Source organism: Mesoplodon bidens (assembly GCF_964165515.1).
Source record: "Mesoplodon bidens genome assembly, chromosome: 4".
Taxonomy (NCBI): domain Eukaryota; kingdom Metazoa; phylum Chordata; class Mammalia; order Artiodactyla; family Ziphiidae; genus Mesoplodon; species Mesoplodon bidens.
This window is the reverse complement of record NC_138160.1, coordinates 143790400-143805222: the sequence shown is the minus strand read 5'-3', so window position 1 is coordinate 143805222 and position 14823 is coordinate 143790400.

Sequence of the window (14823 nt, the reverse complement as noted above, 5' to 3'; positions counted from 1 at the left end):
AGAAAACTACTAGAGCTAATCAATGAATTTGGTAAAGTAGCAGGATACAAAATTAATGCACAGTAATCTCTGGCATACCTATACACTAATGATGAAAAATCTGAAAGTGAAATTAAGAAAACACTTCCATTTACCATTGCAACAAAAAGAATAAAATATCTAGGAATAAACTTACCTGAGGAGACAAAAGACCTATATGAAGAAAATTATAAGACACTGATGAAAGGAATTAAAGATGATATAAATAGATGGAGAGCAATACCATGTTTTTGGATTGGAAGAATCAACAGTGTGAAAATGACTCTACTACCCAAAGCAATATACAGATTTAATGCAATCCCTATCAAACTGCCACTGACATTTTTCACAAAACTAGAAAAAAATTTTTCACAATTTGTATGGAAACACAAAATACTCCAAATACCCAAAGCAATTTAAGAGGGAAAAATGGAGCTGGAGGAATCAGGCTTCCTGACTTCAGAGTATACTAAAAAGCTACAGTAATTAAGACAGTATGGTACTGGTACAAAAACAGAAATATAGATCAATGGAACAGGACAGAAAGCCCAGAGATAAATCCACGCACATATGGTCACCTTATCTTTGATAAAGGAGGCAAGAATATACAGTGGAGGAAAGACACCCTCTTCTGTAAGTGGTGCTGGGAAAACTGGACAGCTACAGGTAAAAGTACGAAATCAGAACACTCCGTAACACCATATACAAAAATAAACTCAAAATGGAATAAAGACCTAAATGTAATGCATACACTGTCAAACACTTAGAGGAAAACAGGCAGAACAATCCATGACATTATCACAGCAAGATCCTTTTTGACCCACTCCTAGAGTAGTGGAAATAAAAACAAAAATAAACAAATGGGACCTAATGAAACTTAAAACCTTTTCAACATCAAAGAAAACCATAAACAAGGCCAAAAGACAACCCTCAGAATGGGATAAAATAATTGGAAATGAAGCAACTGACAAAGGATTAATCTCCAAAATTTAGAAGCAGCTCAATACCAAAACAACGACCAACCCAATCCAAAAATGGGCAGAAGACCTAAATAGACATTTCTCCAAAGAAGATATACAGATTGCCAACAAACACATGAAAGAATGCTCAACATCATTAATCATTAGAGAAATGAAAATCAAAACTACAATGAGATATCATCTCATACCTGTCAGAATGGCCATCATCAAAATATCTAGAAACAATAAAGGCTGGAGAGGTTGTGGGGAAAAGGGAACACTCTTGCACTGTTGGTAAGAACATGAATTGATACAGTCACTATGGAGAACAGTATGGAGGTTCCTTAAACTACAAATAGAACTACCATATGACCCAGCAATCCCACTACTGGACATATATCCTGAGAAAACCATAATTCAAAAAGAGCCAGGTACCAAAATGTTCATTGCAGCTCTATTTACATTAGACAGGACATGGAAGCAACATAAGTGTCCATTAACAGATGAATGGATAAAGAAGATATGGCACATATATACAATGGAATATTAGCCATAAAAAGGAATGAAATTGAGTTATTTGTAGTGGGGCGGATGGATATAGGGTCTGTCATACGGAGTGAAGTAAATCAGAAAGAGAAAAATAAATACCATATGCAAACACATATATATGGAATCTAAGAAAAAAAATGATCATGAAGAATCTACAGCAAGATGGCCATAAAGACACAGACCTACTGGAGAATGGACTTGAGGGTACGGGGAGGGGGAAGGGTAAGCTGTGACAAAGTGAGACAGTGGCATGGACATATATACACTACCAAACGTAAGGTAGATAGCTAGTGGGAAGCAGACGCATAGCACAGGGAGATCAGCTTGGTGCTTTGTGACCACATACACAGGTAGGATAGGGAGGGTGGGAGGGAGGGAGGCACAAGAGGGACTGGATATCAGAACATATGTATATGTATAACTGATTCACTTTGTTATAAAGCAGAAACTAACACACCACTGTAACACAATTATACTCCAATAAAGATGTTAAAAAAAAACACTGGCCCCCAGTGACACATTAGGCCAGTCATTCCATCCAAAAGCAACAGAATACACAATCTTCTCAAGGGCACATGGAACATTCTCCAGGAGACAGCATATGTTAGGCCACAAAACAAGTGTTAATAAATTTAAGAAGATTAATGTCATATTAAGCATCTTTCCTGACCACAATGCAGTACAACTAGAAATCGATTATGAGAAGATAACTGGAAAATTCACATGTGGAGATTAAAAATGATACTGAACAACCAATAAGTTAAAGAAATGAAAAGAGAAATTTTAAAAAGTACCTTGAGACAAATGAAATGGAAATAGAGTAGAACCCCATTATCTGTGAGGGATACATGCCAAGACACTGAGTGGATGCCTGAAACCACGAATAGTAATTAACCCCAGATATATTATGTTTTTGCCTATACATACACATGCACACATAGTGTGTATACAACGGACAAAGGGATGATTCATATCACAGGCAAGATGGAGCAGGATGGCACCAAGTTTTATCACGCTCCTCAGGACAATGCACAAGTCAAAGCTTTATTTTAAAAACTGTTTAAAGCATTTTAAAAATGTTTATTTCTATAATTGTCCATTTAACATTTTCAGACCACAGTTGACTGCAGGTAATTGAAACGGTAAAAAGCAAAACTGCAGATAAAGGGGGACTATTGTGCAACATACTGAACCTTACAGGATGCAGCAGAAGCATTTCCAAGAGGGAAGTTCATAGTGATAGTGATAAATTAAGAAACAAAAAAGATCTCAAGAAACCTAAATTTATATATCAAGGAACTAGAAAAAGAAGAAAAAGCAAATTCCAAAGTTACTAAAATGAAGGAAATAACAAAGATCACAGTGGAAAAAAATGAAAAAGTCTAAAAAGACAGACGAAAAACAATCAGTGCAACTAAGATCCTTAAAAATATAAGATAGTTATCCAATAGAGATGGCAGAGGAATAAGACGTGGAGATTACCTTCCTCCGCACCAGTACACCGCAAATACATCTACATGTGGAAGAAGTACAGAACACCTACTAAACGCTGGCAAAAACCTCAGACTTCCCAAAGGGCAAGAAACTCCCCATGTACCTGGCCGTGTGGCTGACAGGGTCTTGTTGCTCCAGCCTGCTGTCAGGCCTGAGCCTCTGAAGTGGGAGAGCTGAGTTCAGTACACTGGACCACCAGATACCTCCCAGGCCCATGTAATATCAATCGGAGAGTGCTCTCCCAGAGATCTCTGTCTCAACCCTAAGACCCAGCTCCACTCAATGGCCAGCAAGCTCCAATGCTTGACACCCCATGCCAAACAACTAGCAAGACAGGAACACGACCTGACCCATTAACAGACAGACTGCCTAAAATCATACTAAGTTCACACACACCCCAAAATATACCACTGGACAAGGCCCTGCCCACCAGAAGGAAAAGATCCAGCCCCACCCACCAAAACACAGGCACCAGTCCTCTCTACCAGGAAGCCTACACAAGCCCCTTAACCAAACTTACCCACTGTGGGCAGACGCCGAAAACAACGGGAACTACGAACTTGTAGCCTGCAAAAAAAGAGACACAAAACACAGCAAGTTAAACAAAATGAGAAGACAGAGAAATATGCAGCAGATGAAGGAGCAAGGTAAAAACCCAACAGACCAAACAAATGAAGAGGCAATAGGCAGTCTACCTGAAAAAAATTCAGAGTAATGATGGAAAAGATGATCCAAAAATCGTGGAAATAGAATGGAGAAAATACAAGAAATGTTTAAAAAGGACGTAGAAGGAGCAAACAAACAATGATGAACAACACAATAAATGAAATTTAAAATTCCCAAGAAAGGATCAATAGCAGCATAAATGAACCAGAAGAAAGGATAAATGACCTGGAAGATAAAATAGTGGAAATTACTGCTGCAGAGCAGAATAAAGAAAAGAGAATGAAAAGAATTGAGGACAGTTTCAGAGACCTCTGGGACAACATTAAATGTACCAATATTCCAATTATAGTGGTTCCAGAAGAAGAAAAAAAGAAAGGAAGGAGCTTCAAGATGAAGGAAGAGTAAGACACGGAGATCACCTTCCTCCCCACAACTACATCACAAATACATCTGCATCTGCAACTGCTCCTATAGAACACCTACTGAACGCTGGCAGAAGACCTCAGACCTCCCCAAAGGCCAGAAACTCCCCCACGTACCTGGGTAGGCCAAAAGAAAAAAGAAAACACAGAGACAAAAGAATAGGGACGGCACATGCACCAGTGGCAGAGAGCTGTGCAAGAGGAAAGGTTTCCACACACTAGGAAGCTCCTTACCAGGCGGAGGCTGTGGGTGACGGAGGGGGAAACTTCAGAGCCATGGAGGAGAGTGCAGCAACAGGGGTGGGGAGGGCAAAGCAGAGACATTCCCACACAGAGGAATGGTGCTGACCAGCACTCACTAGCCCGAGAGGCTTGTCTGCTCACCCGATGCGACTGGCGGGAGCTGGGAGCTGAGGTTCGGCCTTCGGTTGGATCCCAGGGAGAGGACTGGAGTTGGCAGTGCGAACACAGCCTGAAGGGACTAGTGCACCAGAGCTAGCTGGGAGGGAGTCTGGGAAAAAGTGTGGAGTTGCCGAAGAGGCAAGAAATTTTTCTTCCCTCTTTGTTTCTTGGTGAGCAAGAAGAGGGGATTAACAACACTGCTTAAAGGAGCTCCAGAGACGGGCGCGAGCAGCGTCTATCAGCGTGGACCCCAGAGACGGGCATGGGATGCTAAGGCTGCTGCAGCCACCAAGATGCCTGTGTGCAAGCACAGGTCACTCTCCACATCATCCCTCCCGGGAGCCTGTGCAGCCCGCCACTACCAGGGTCCCAACATCCAGGGACAACTTCCCTGGGAGAATGCACGGCACGCCTCAGGCTGTTGCAATGTCACACCAGCCTCTGCCGATGCAGGCTCGCCCCACATTCCGTGCCCCTCCCTCCCCTTGGCCAGAGTGAGCCAGAGCCCCCAAAGTAGCTGCTCCTTTAAGCCCGTCCTGTCTGACCGAAGAACAGACACCTTCAGGCGACCTACACACAGCGGCAGGCCCAAATCGAACTCTGGATCCCAGGAGCTGTGTGAAAAAAGAAGATAATGGGCAATTTCTCCCAGCAGCCAAAGGAGCAGCGGATTAAATCTCCACAATCAACTTGATGTACACTGCATCTGTGGAATACCCGAATAGAAAACGAATCATCCCAAATTGAGGTGGTGGAGCTGGGGAGCAAAGATATACACTTTTCCCCTCTTTTTCTCTTTTTGTTAGTGTGTATGTGTATGCTTCTGTGTGTGATTTTGTCTGTATAGCTTTGCTTTACCATTTGTCTTAGGGTTCTGTCCGTCCATTTTTTTTTACTTTTAAAAATTTCCTTTTTAATAATATTTTATTTTAATAAATTTATTTTATTTTATCTTCTTTCTTTCTATCTTCCTTTCTTATTTTTTCTCCCTTTTATTCTCAGCCGTGTGGATGAAAGGCTCTAGGTGCTCCAGCTAGGATTCAGGGCTGTTCCTCTGAGGTGGGAGAGCCAACTTCAGAACACTGGTCCAAAACAGTCCACCCAACTCCACATAATATCAAATGGCGAACATCTCCCATAGATCTCCATCTCAATTCCGAGACCCAGCTTCACTCAACGACCAGCAAGCTACAGTGCTGGACACCCTATTTCAAACAACTAGCAAGACAGGAACACAACTCCATACGTTAGCAGAGAGGCTGTCTAAAATCATAATAAGGCCACAGACACCCCAAAACACACCACCAGACGTGGACGTGCCCACCAGAGAGACAAGTTCCAGACTCATCCAACAAACCACAGGAACTACTCCCCTCCACTAGGAAGCCTACACAACCCACTGAACCAACCTTAGCCACTGAGGACAGACACCAAAAATAACGGGAACTACTAACCTGCAGCCTGAGAAAAGGAGACCCCAAACACAGTAAGATAAGCAAAATGAGAAAACCGAGAAACACACAGCAGATGAAGGAGCAAGGTAAAAGCCCACCAGACTGAACAGATGAACCGGAAATAGGCAGTCTACCTGAGAAAGAATTCAGATAATGATACTAAAGATTATCCAAAATCGTGGAAATAGTGAAAACACAAGAAATCTTTAAGAAACACCTAGAAGAACTAAAGAGCAACCAGACAATGATGAACAATGCAATAAATGAAATAAAAAATTCTCTAGAAGGGATCAATAGCAGAATAACTGAGGCAGAAGAACGGAAAAGTGACCTGGAAGTTAAAATACTGGAAATAACTACAGCAGAGCAGAATAAAGAAAAAAGAATGAAAAGAACGTACGACAGTAACAGAGAACTCTGGGACAACAATTAAACACACCAACATTCGAATTATAGGGGTCCAAGAAGAAGAAGAGAAAGGGACTGAGAAAATATTTGAAGAGATTATACTTGAAAACTTCCTTAACATGGGAAAGGAAATAGTTAATCAACTCCAGGAAGCACAGAGAGTGCCAAACAGGATAAATCCAAGGAGAAACTCGCCAAGACACATATTAATCAAACTATCAAAAATTAAATACAAAGAAAAAATATTACAAGCAGCAAGGGAAAAACAACAAATAACACACAAGGGAATCCCCATAAGGTTAATAGCTGAACTTTCAGCAGAAACTCTGCAAGCCAGAAGGGACCAGCAAGACATATTTAAAGTGATGAAGGAGTAAAACCTACAGACAAGATTACTCTACCCAGCAAGGATCTCATTCAGATTTAATGGAGAAATTAAAAACTTTACAGACAAGCAAAACCTGAGAGAGTTCAGCACCACAAAACCAGCTTTACAACAAATGCTAAAGGAACGTCTCTAGGGGCTTCCCTGGTGGCGCAGTGGTTGAGAGTCCGCCTGTCGATTCAGAGGACGCGGGTTCGTGCCCCGGTCTGGGAAGATCCCACATGCCGCAGAGTGGCTGGGCCCGTGAGCCATGGCCGCTGGGCCTGAGCGTCCGGAGCCTGTGCTCTGCAATGGGAGAGGCCACAGCAATGAGAGGCCCGCGTTAAAAAAAAAAAAAAAAAAAAAAAAGGAACGTCTCTAGGCAAGAAACACATGAGATGGAAAAGACCTACAATAACAAACCCAAAACAAGAAAATGAGAATAGGAACATACGTATCAATAATTACCTTAAATGTAAATGTATTAAATATTCCCACCAAAAGACACAGACTTGCTGAATGGATAGAAAAACAAGACCCATATATATGCTGTCTACAAGAGACCCACTTCAGACCTAGGGACACATACAGACTGAAAGTGAGGGGATTGAAAAAGATATTCCATGCAAATGGAAATCAAAAGAAAGCTGAAGTAGCAATTCTCATGTCACACAAAATAGACTTTAAAATAAAGACTATTACAAGAGACAAAAAGGATACTACATAATGATCAAGGGATCGATCCAAGAAGAAGCTATAACAACTGTGAATATTTATGCACCCAACATAGGAGCACCTCAATACATAAGGCAAATACTAACAGCCATAAAAAGGGAAATCGACAGTAACACAATCATTGTAGGGGACTTTTAACACCCCACTTTCACCAATGGACAAATCATCCAAAATGAAAATAAAGAAGGAAACACAATCTTTAAATAATAAATTAAACATGATGGACTTAATAGATATTTATAGGACATTCCATCCAAAAACAACAGAATACAAATTTTTCTCAAGTGCACATGGAACATTCTCCAGGATCAATCATAACTTAGGTCACAAATCAAGCCTTGGTAAATTTAAGAAAACTGCAATTGTATCAAGTACCTTTTCAGACCACAACGCTATGAGATTAGACATCAATTACAGGAAAAGATCTGTAAAAACTACAAACATATGAAGGCTAAACAATACACTACTTAATAACTAAGTGATCACTGAAAAAATCAAAGAGGAAATCAAAAAATACCTACAAACAAATGACAATGGAGTCACGATGACCCAAAACGTTTGGGATGCAGCAAAAGCATTTCTAAGAGGGAAGTTTACAGCAATACAATCCCACCTTAAAAAACAGTAAACATCTCGAAAAACGAACCTAACCTTGCACCTGAAGCAATTAGAGAAAGAAGAACAAAAAACTCCCAAAGTTAGCAGAAGGAAAGAACTCATAAAGATCAGATCAGAAATAAATGAAAAAGAAAGGAAGGAAACGATAGCAAAGATCAATAAAACTAAACACTGGTTCTTTGAGAAGATAAACAAAATTGATAAACCATTAGCCAGACTCATCAAGAAAAAAAAAGGGAGAAGACTCAAATCAATAGAATTAGAAGTGAAAAAGGAGAAGTAACAACTGACACTGCAGAAATACAAAAGATCATGAGAGATAACTACAAGCAACTCTATGCCAATAAAATGGACCACCTGGAAGAAATGGACAAATTCTTAGAAATGTACAACCTGTCAAGCCTGAATCAGGAAGAAACAGAAAATATGAACAGACCAATCACAAGCACTGATTTTGAAACTGTGGTTAAAAATCTTCCAACAAACAAAAGCCCAAAACCAGATGGCTTCACAGACGAATTCTATCAAACATTTAGAGAAGAGCTAACACCTATCCTTCTCAAACTCTTCCAAAATATAGCAGAAGGAGGAACACTCCCAAACTCATTCTACGAGGCCACAATCACCCTGATACCAAAACCAGACAAAGATGTTACAAAGAAACAAAACTACAGGCCAATATCACTGATGAATATAGATGCAAAAATCCTCAATAAAATACTAGCAAACAAAATCCAACAGCACATTAAAAGGATCATACACCATGATCAAGTGGGATTTATTCCAGAAATGCAAGGATTCTTCAATATATGCAAAAAAATCAACGTAATAAACCATATAAAAAATTTAAAGGAGAAAAACCATATTATCATATCAACAGATGCAGAGAAAGCTTTCAACAAAATTCAACACCCATTGATGATTTTTAAAAAACCCTACAGAAAGTAGGCATAGAGGGAAATATCCTCAACACAATAATGGCCATCTATGACAGACCCACAGGCAACATCGTCCTCAATGGTGAAAAACTGAAACCATTTCCACTAAGATAAGGAACAAGACAAGGTTGCCCACTCTCACCACTCTCATTCAACATAGTTTTGGAAGTTTTAACCACAGCAATCAGAGAAGAAAAGGAAATAAAAGGAATCCAAATTGGAAAAGAAGAAGGAAAGCTATCACTATTTGCAGATGACATGATACTCTACATAGAGAATCCTAAAGATGCTACCAGAAAACTACAAGAGATAATCAATGAATTTGTTAAAGTAGCAGGATACAAAATTAATGCACAGAAACCACTGGCATTCCTATACAATTATGATGAAAAATCTGAAAGTGAAATTAATAAAACACTCCCATTTACCACTGCAACAAAAAGAATAAAGCATCTAGGAATAAACCTACATAAGGAAACAAAAGACCTGTATGCAGAAAATTATAAGACACCGATGAAACACATTAAAGATGATACAAATAGACTGACAGATATACCATGTTATTGGATAGGAAGAATCAACATTAAGAAAATGACTCTACTACCCAAAGCAATCTACAGATTCAATGCAATCCCTATCAAACTACCACTGGCATTTTTCACAGAACTAGAACAAAATATTTTAAAATATGTATGGAAACACAAAAGACCCCATATAAGCAAAGCAATCTTGAGAACAAAAAACGAAGCTGGAAGAATCAGGTTCCCTGACTTCAGACTATACTACAAAGCTACAGTAATCAAGACAGTATGGTACTGGCACAAAAACAGAAAGATAGATCAATGGAACAGGAGAGAAAGCCCAGAGATAAACCCACGCACATATGATCACCTTATCTTTGATAAAGGAGACAACAATATACAGTTGAGAAATGACTGCCTCTTCAATAGGTGGTGCTCGGAAAACTGGAGAGGTACATGTAAAAGTATGAGACGAGAACACTCTCTAACACCATACACAAAAATAAGCTCAAAATGGATTAAAGACCTAAATGTAAGTCCAGAAAGTATCAAACTCTTAGAGGAAAACATAGGCAGAACACTCTGTGACATAAATCACAGCAAGATCCTTTTTGACCCACCTCCTAGAGAAATGGAAATAAAAACAAAAATAAACAAGTGGGACCTATGAAGCTTAAAAGCTTTTGCACAACAAAGGAAACCATAAACCAGGCCGAAAGACAACCCTCAGAATGGGAGAAAATATTTGCAAATGAAGCAACTGACAAAGGATTAATCTCCAAAATTTAAAAGCAGCTATTTCAACTCAATAACAAAAAAACAACCCAATCCAAAAATGGGCAGAAGACCTAAATAGACATGTCTCCAAGAAGACATACAGATTGCCAACAAACACATGAAAGAATGCTCAACATCATTAACCATTAGAGAAACGCAAATCAAAACTACAATGAGATATCATCTCCCACTGGGCAGAATGGCCATCATCAAAAAATCTAGTCAGAATAAATGCTGGAGAGGGTGTGGAGAAAAGGGAACACTCTTGCACTGTTGGTGGGAATGTAAACTGATACAGCCACTATGGAGAAAAGTATGGAGGTTCCTTAAAAAACTACAAATTGACCGACCATACAACCCAGCAATCCCACTACTGGGCATGTGCCATGAGAAGACCATAATTCAAAAAGAGTCATGTACCAAAATGATCATTACAGCTCTATTTACAATAGCCAGGTGATGGAAGCAACCTATATGTCCATCATCGGATGAATGGATAAAGAAGATGTGGCACATATATACAATGGAATATTACTCAGCCATAAAAAGGAACGAAATTGAGTTATTTGTAGTCAGGTGGATGGGTGTAGAGTCTGTCATACAGAGTGAAGTAAGTCGGAAGAGAAAGACAAATACCATATGCTAACACATATATATGGAATCTAAGGAAACAACATGTCATGAAGAACCTAGGGGTAAGACGGGTATAAAGACAAAGACCTACCAGAGAAAGGACTTGAGGATATGAGGATGGGGAATGGTAAGTTGTGACAAACTGAGAGAGTGGCATGGACTTACATACACTACCAAACATAAAATACATAACTAGTGGGAAGCAGCTGCATAGCAAAGGGAGATCAGCTCAGTGCTTTGTGACCACCTAGAGCAGTGGCATAGGTAGGGTGGGAGGGAGGGAGATGCAAGAGGGAAGAGATATGGGAACATATGTATATGTATAACTGATTCACCTTGTTATAAAGCAGAAACGAACACACCATTGTAAAGCAATTATGCTCCAATAAAGATGTTAAAAAAAAAAAAGAAAAAATTGAGAACAGTCTCAGAGACCTCTGGGAAAACATTAAATGTACCAACATTCGACTTATAGGTGTCCCAGAAGAAGAAGAAAAAAGAAAGGGAGGAGCTGCAAGATGGTGGAAGAGTAAGATGCGAAGATCACCTTCACCCCACAGCTACATCACAAATACATCTGCATGTGGAACTGCTCCTATAGAACACCTACTGTAGGCTAACAGAAGATCTCAGACCTCCCAAAAGGAAAGGAGTTCCCCACATACCTGGGTAGGCCAAAAGAAAAATGAAAAAACAGAGACAAAAGAATAGGGATGGGACCTGAACCAGTGGGAGGGAGCTGTGAAGGAGGAAAGGTTTCGACACACTAGGAAGCCCCTTCGGAGGGAGAGACTGTGGGTGGTGAAGGGGGGAAGATTCGGAGCCATGGACAAGAGCGCAGCAACAGGGGTGCGGAGGGCAAAGCAGAGACCTTCCCGCACAGAGGAACACTGCCAACCAGCACTCACCAGTCTGAGGCTTCTCTGCTCCACCACCGGGGCTGGCGCGGACTGGGAGCTGAGGCTTGGGCTTTGGTTGGATCCCAGAGAGAGGACTGGGGTTGGCTGTGCGAACACCACCTGAAGGGACTAGTGCACCACAGCTAGCCGAGAGGGAGTGTGGGAAAGAGTCTGCAGCTACTGAATATGTAAGAGACTTTTTCTTCCCTCTTTGTTTCCTAGTGCGCCAGAAGAGGGGATTAAGAGCGCCGTTTAAAGGAGCTCCAGAGACAGGTGCGAGCCACGGCTATCAGCGTGGAATGAGAGACGGGCATGGGACGCTGCGGCTGCTGCTGCAGCCATCAAAAAGCATGTGTGCAAGCACAGGTCACTCTCCACACCTCCCCTCCCCAGAACCTGTGCAGCCCACAACTGCCAGGGTTGCGTGATCCAGGGACAACTTACCCGGGAGAAGGCATGGCACACCTCAGGCTGTTGCAACATCACATTGGCCTCTGCCGACGCAGGCTCGGCCCGCTTTCCGTGCCCTTCTCTTACCCTGGACTGACTGAGCCAGAGCCACCGAAGTAGCTGCTCCTTTAACCCCGTCCTGTCTGAATGAAGAACAGACGCCTTAAGATGACCTACATGCAGAGGCGGTTCCAACCCAAAGATGAACCCCAGAAGCTATGCGAACAAAGAAGAGAAAGGGAAATTTCTCCCAGCAGCCAAAGGAGCAGCGGATTAAATCTCCACAATCAACTTGATGTACCCTGCATCTGGGGAATACCTGAATAGACAACGAATCTACCCAAATTGAGGAGGTGGACTTGGGGAGCAAAGATATACATATATTTTCCTTTTTTTCTCTTTTTGTGAGTGTGTATGTGTATGCTTCTTTGTGTGATTTTGTGTGTATAGCTTTGCTTTTACCATTTGTTCTATGGTTCTGTCCATTATTTTTTTGGTTTTGTTTTTTTTTTTACTTTTAAAAACTTTTTTCTTAATAACTACTTTTTATTTTAATACATTTATTTTATTTTATCTTCTTTCATTCTTTCATTCTTTGTTTCTTTCTTATTTTTTATTCTGAGCCCTGTGGATGAAAGGCTCTAGGTGCTCCAGCCAGGAGTCAGGGCTGTGCCTGTGAGGTGGGAGATCCAACTTCAGGACACTGGTCCACAAGAGATCTCCCAGCTCCACATAATATGAAATGGCAAAAATCTCCCAGAGATGTCCACCTCAACGCCAATACCCAGCTTCACTAACGACCAGGAAGTTACAGTGCTGGACACCCTATGCCAAGCAACTAGGAAGCCAGGGACACAACACCATCCATTAGCAGAGAGGCTGCCTAAAATCATAATAAGGCCAAGACAACCCAAAACACACCACTAGACGTGGACCTGCCCACAGGAAAGACAATATCGAGCCTCACTGACCAGAACACAGGCACTATTCCCCTACGATAGGAAGCCTACACAACCCACTAAACCACTCGTAGCAAGTGGGGACACACACCAAAAGAAACGGGAACTATGAACCTGCAGCCTTCAAAAAGGAGACCCCAAAAACAGTAAATTAAGAAAAATGAGAAGACAGAGAAACACACAGCCGGTGAAGGATCAAGGTAAAAACCCATCAGGCTGAACAAATGAAAAGGAAATAGGCAGTATACCTGAGAAAGAATTCAGATAATCATAGTAAAGATGATCTAAAACCTTGGAGATAGAGTAGAGAAAACACAAAAAACGTTTAACAAGGAACTAGAAAAACTAAAGAACAAGCAAGCAATGATGAACAACTCAATGAATGAAATGAAAAATTCTCTAGAAGGGATCAATGGCAGAATAACTGAGGCAGAAGAACGGATAAGTAACCTGGAAGATAAAACAATGGAAATAACCACTGCAGAGCAGATTAAAAAGAAAAGAATGAAAAGAACTTAGGACAGTCTCAGAGACCTCTGGGACAACACTAAATGCACCAACATTCGAATTATAGGGGTCACAGAAGAAGAAGAGAAAAAGAACGGGACTGAGAAAATATTTGAAGAGATTATAGTTGAAAACTTCCCTAATATGGGCAAGGAAATAGTTAATCAAGTGCAGGAAGCACAGAGAGTCTCATACAGTATAAATCCAAGGAGAAACCCGCCAAGACACATATTAATGAAACTAACAAAAATTAAATACAAACAAGAAATATTAAAAGCAGCAAGGTAAAAATAAGACACAAGGGAATCCCCATAAGGTTAACAGGTGATCTTTCAGCAAAAACTCTGCAAGTCAGAAGAAAGTTTCAGGACATATTTAAAGTGATGAAGGAGAAAAAACCTACAATCAAGATTACTATAACCGGGCTTCCCTGGTGGCGCAGTGGTTGAGAGTCCGCCTGCCGATGCAGGGGACACGGGTTCGTTCCCCGGTCCGGGAGGATCCCACATGCTGTGGAGCGGCTGGGCCCGTGAGCCATGGCCGCTGAGCCTGTGCATCTGGAGCCTGTGCTCTGCAGCGGGAGAGGCCACAGCAGTGAGAGGCCCATGTACCACAAAAAAAAAAAAAAAAAAAAGATTACTATAACCAGCAAGGATCTCATTCAGATTTAATGGGGAAATTAAAAAATTCACAGACAAGCAAAAGCTAAGAGAATTCAGCACCACCAAACCAGCTTTACAACAAATGCTAAAGGAATTTCTCTAGGCACGAAAGACAAGAGAAGGAAAAGACCTACAATAACAAACCCAAAATAATTAAGAAAATGGGAATAGAAACATACATGTTGATAATTACCTTAAATATAAATGGATTAAATGCTCCAACCAAAAGACATAGACTGGCTGAATGGATACAAAAACAAAACCCATATATATGCTGTCTACAGGAGACCCACTTCAGACCTAGGGACACATACAGACTGAAAGTGAGGGGATGGAAAAAGATATTCCATGCAAGTGGAAATCAAAAGAAAGCTGGAGTAGCCGTTCT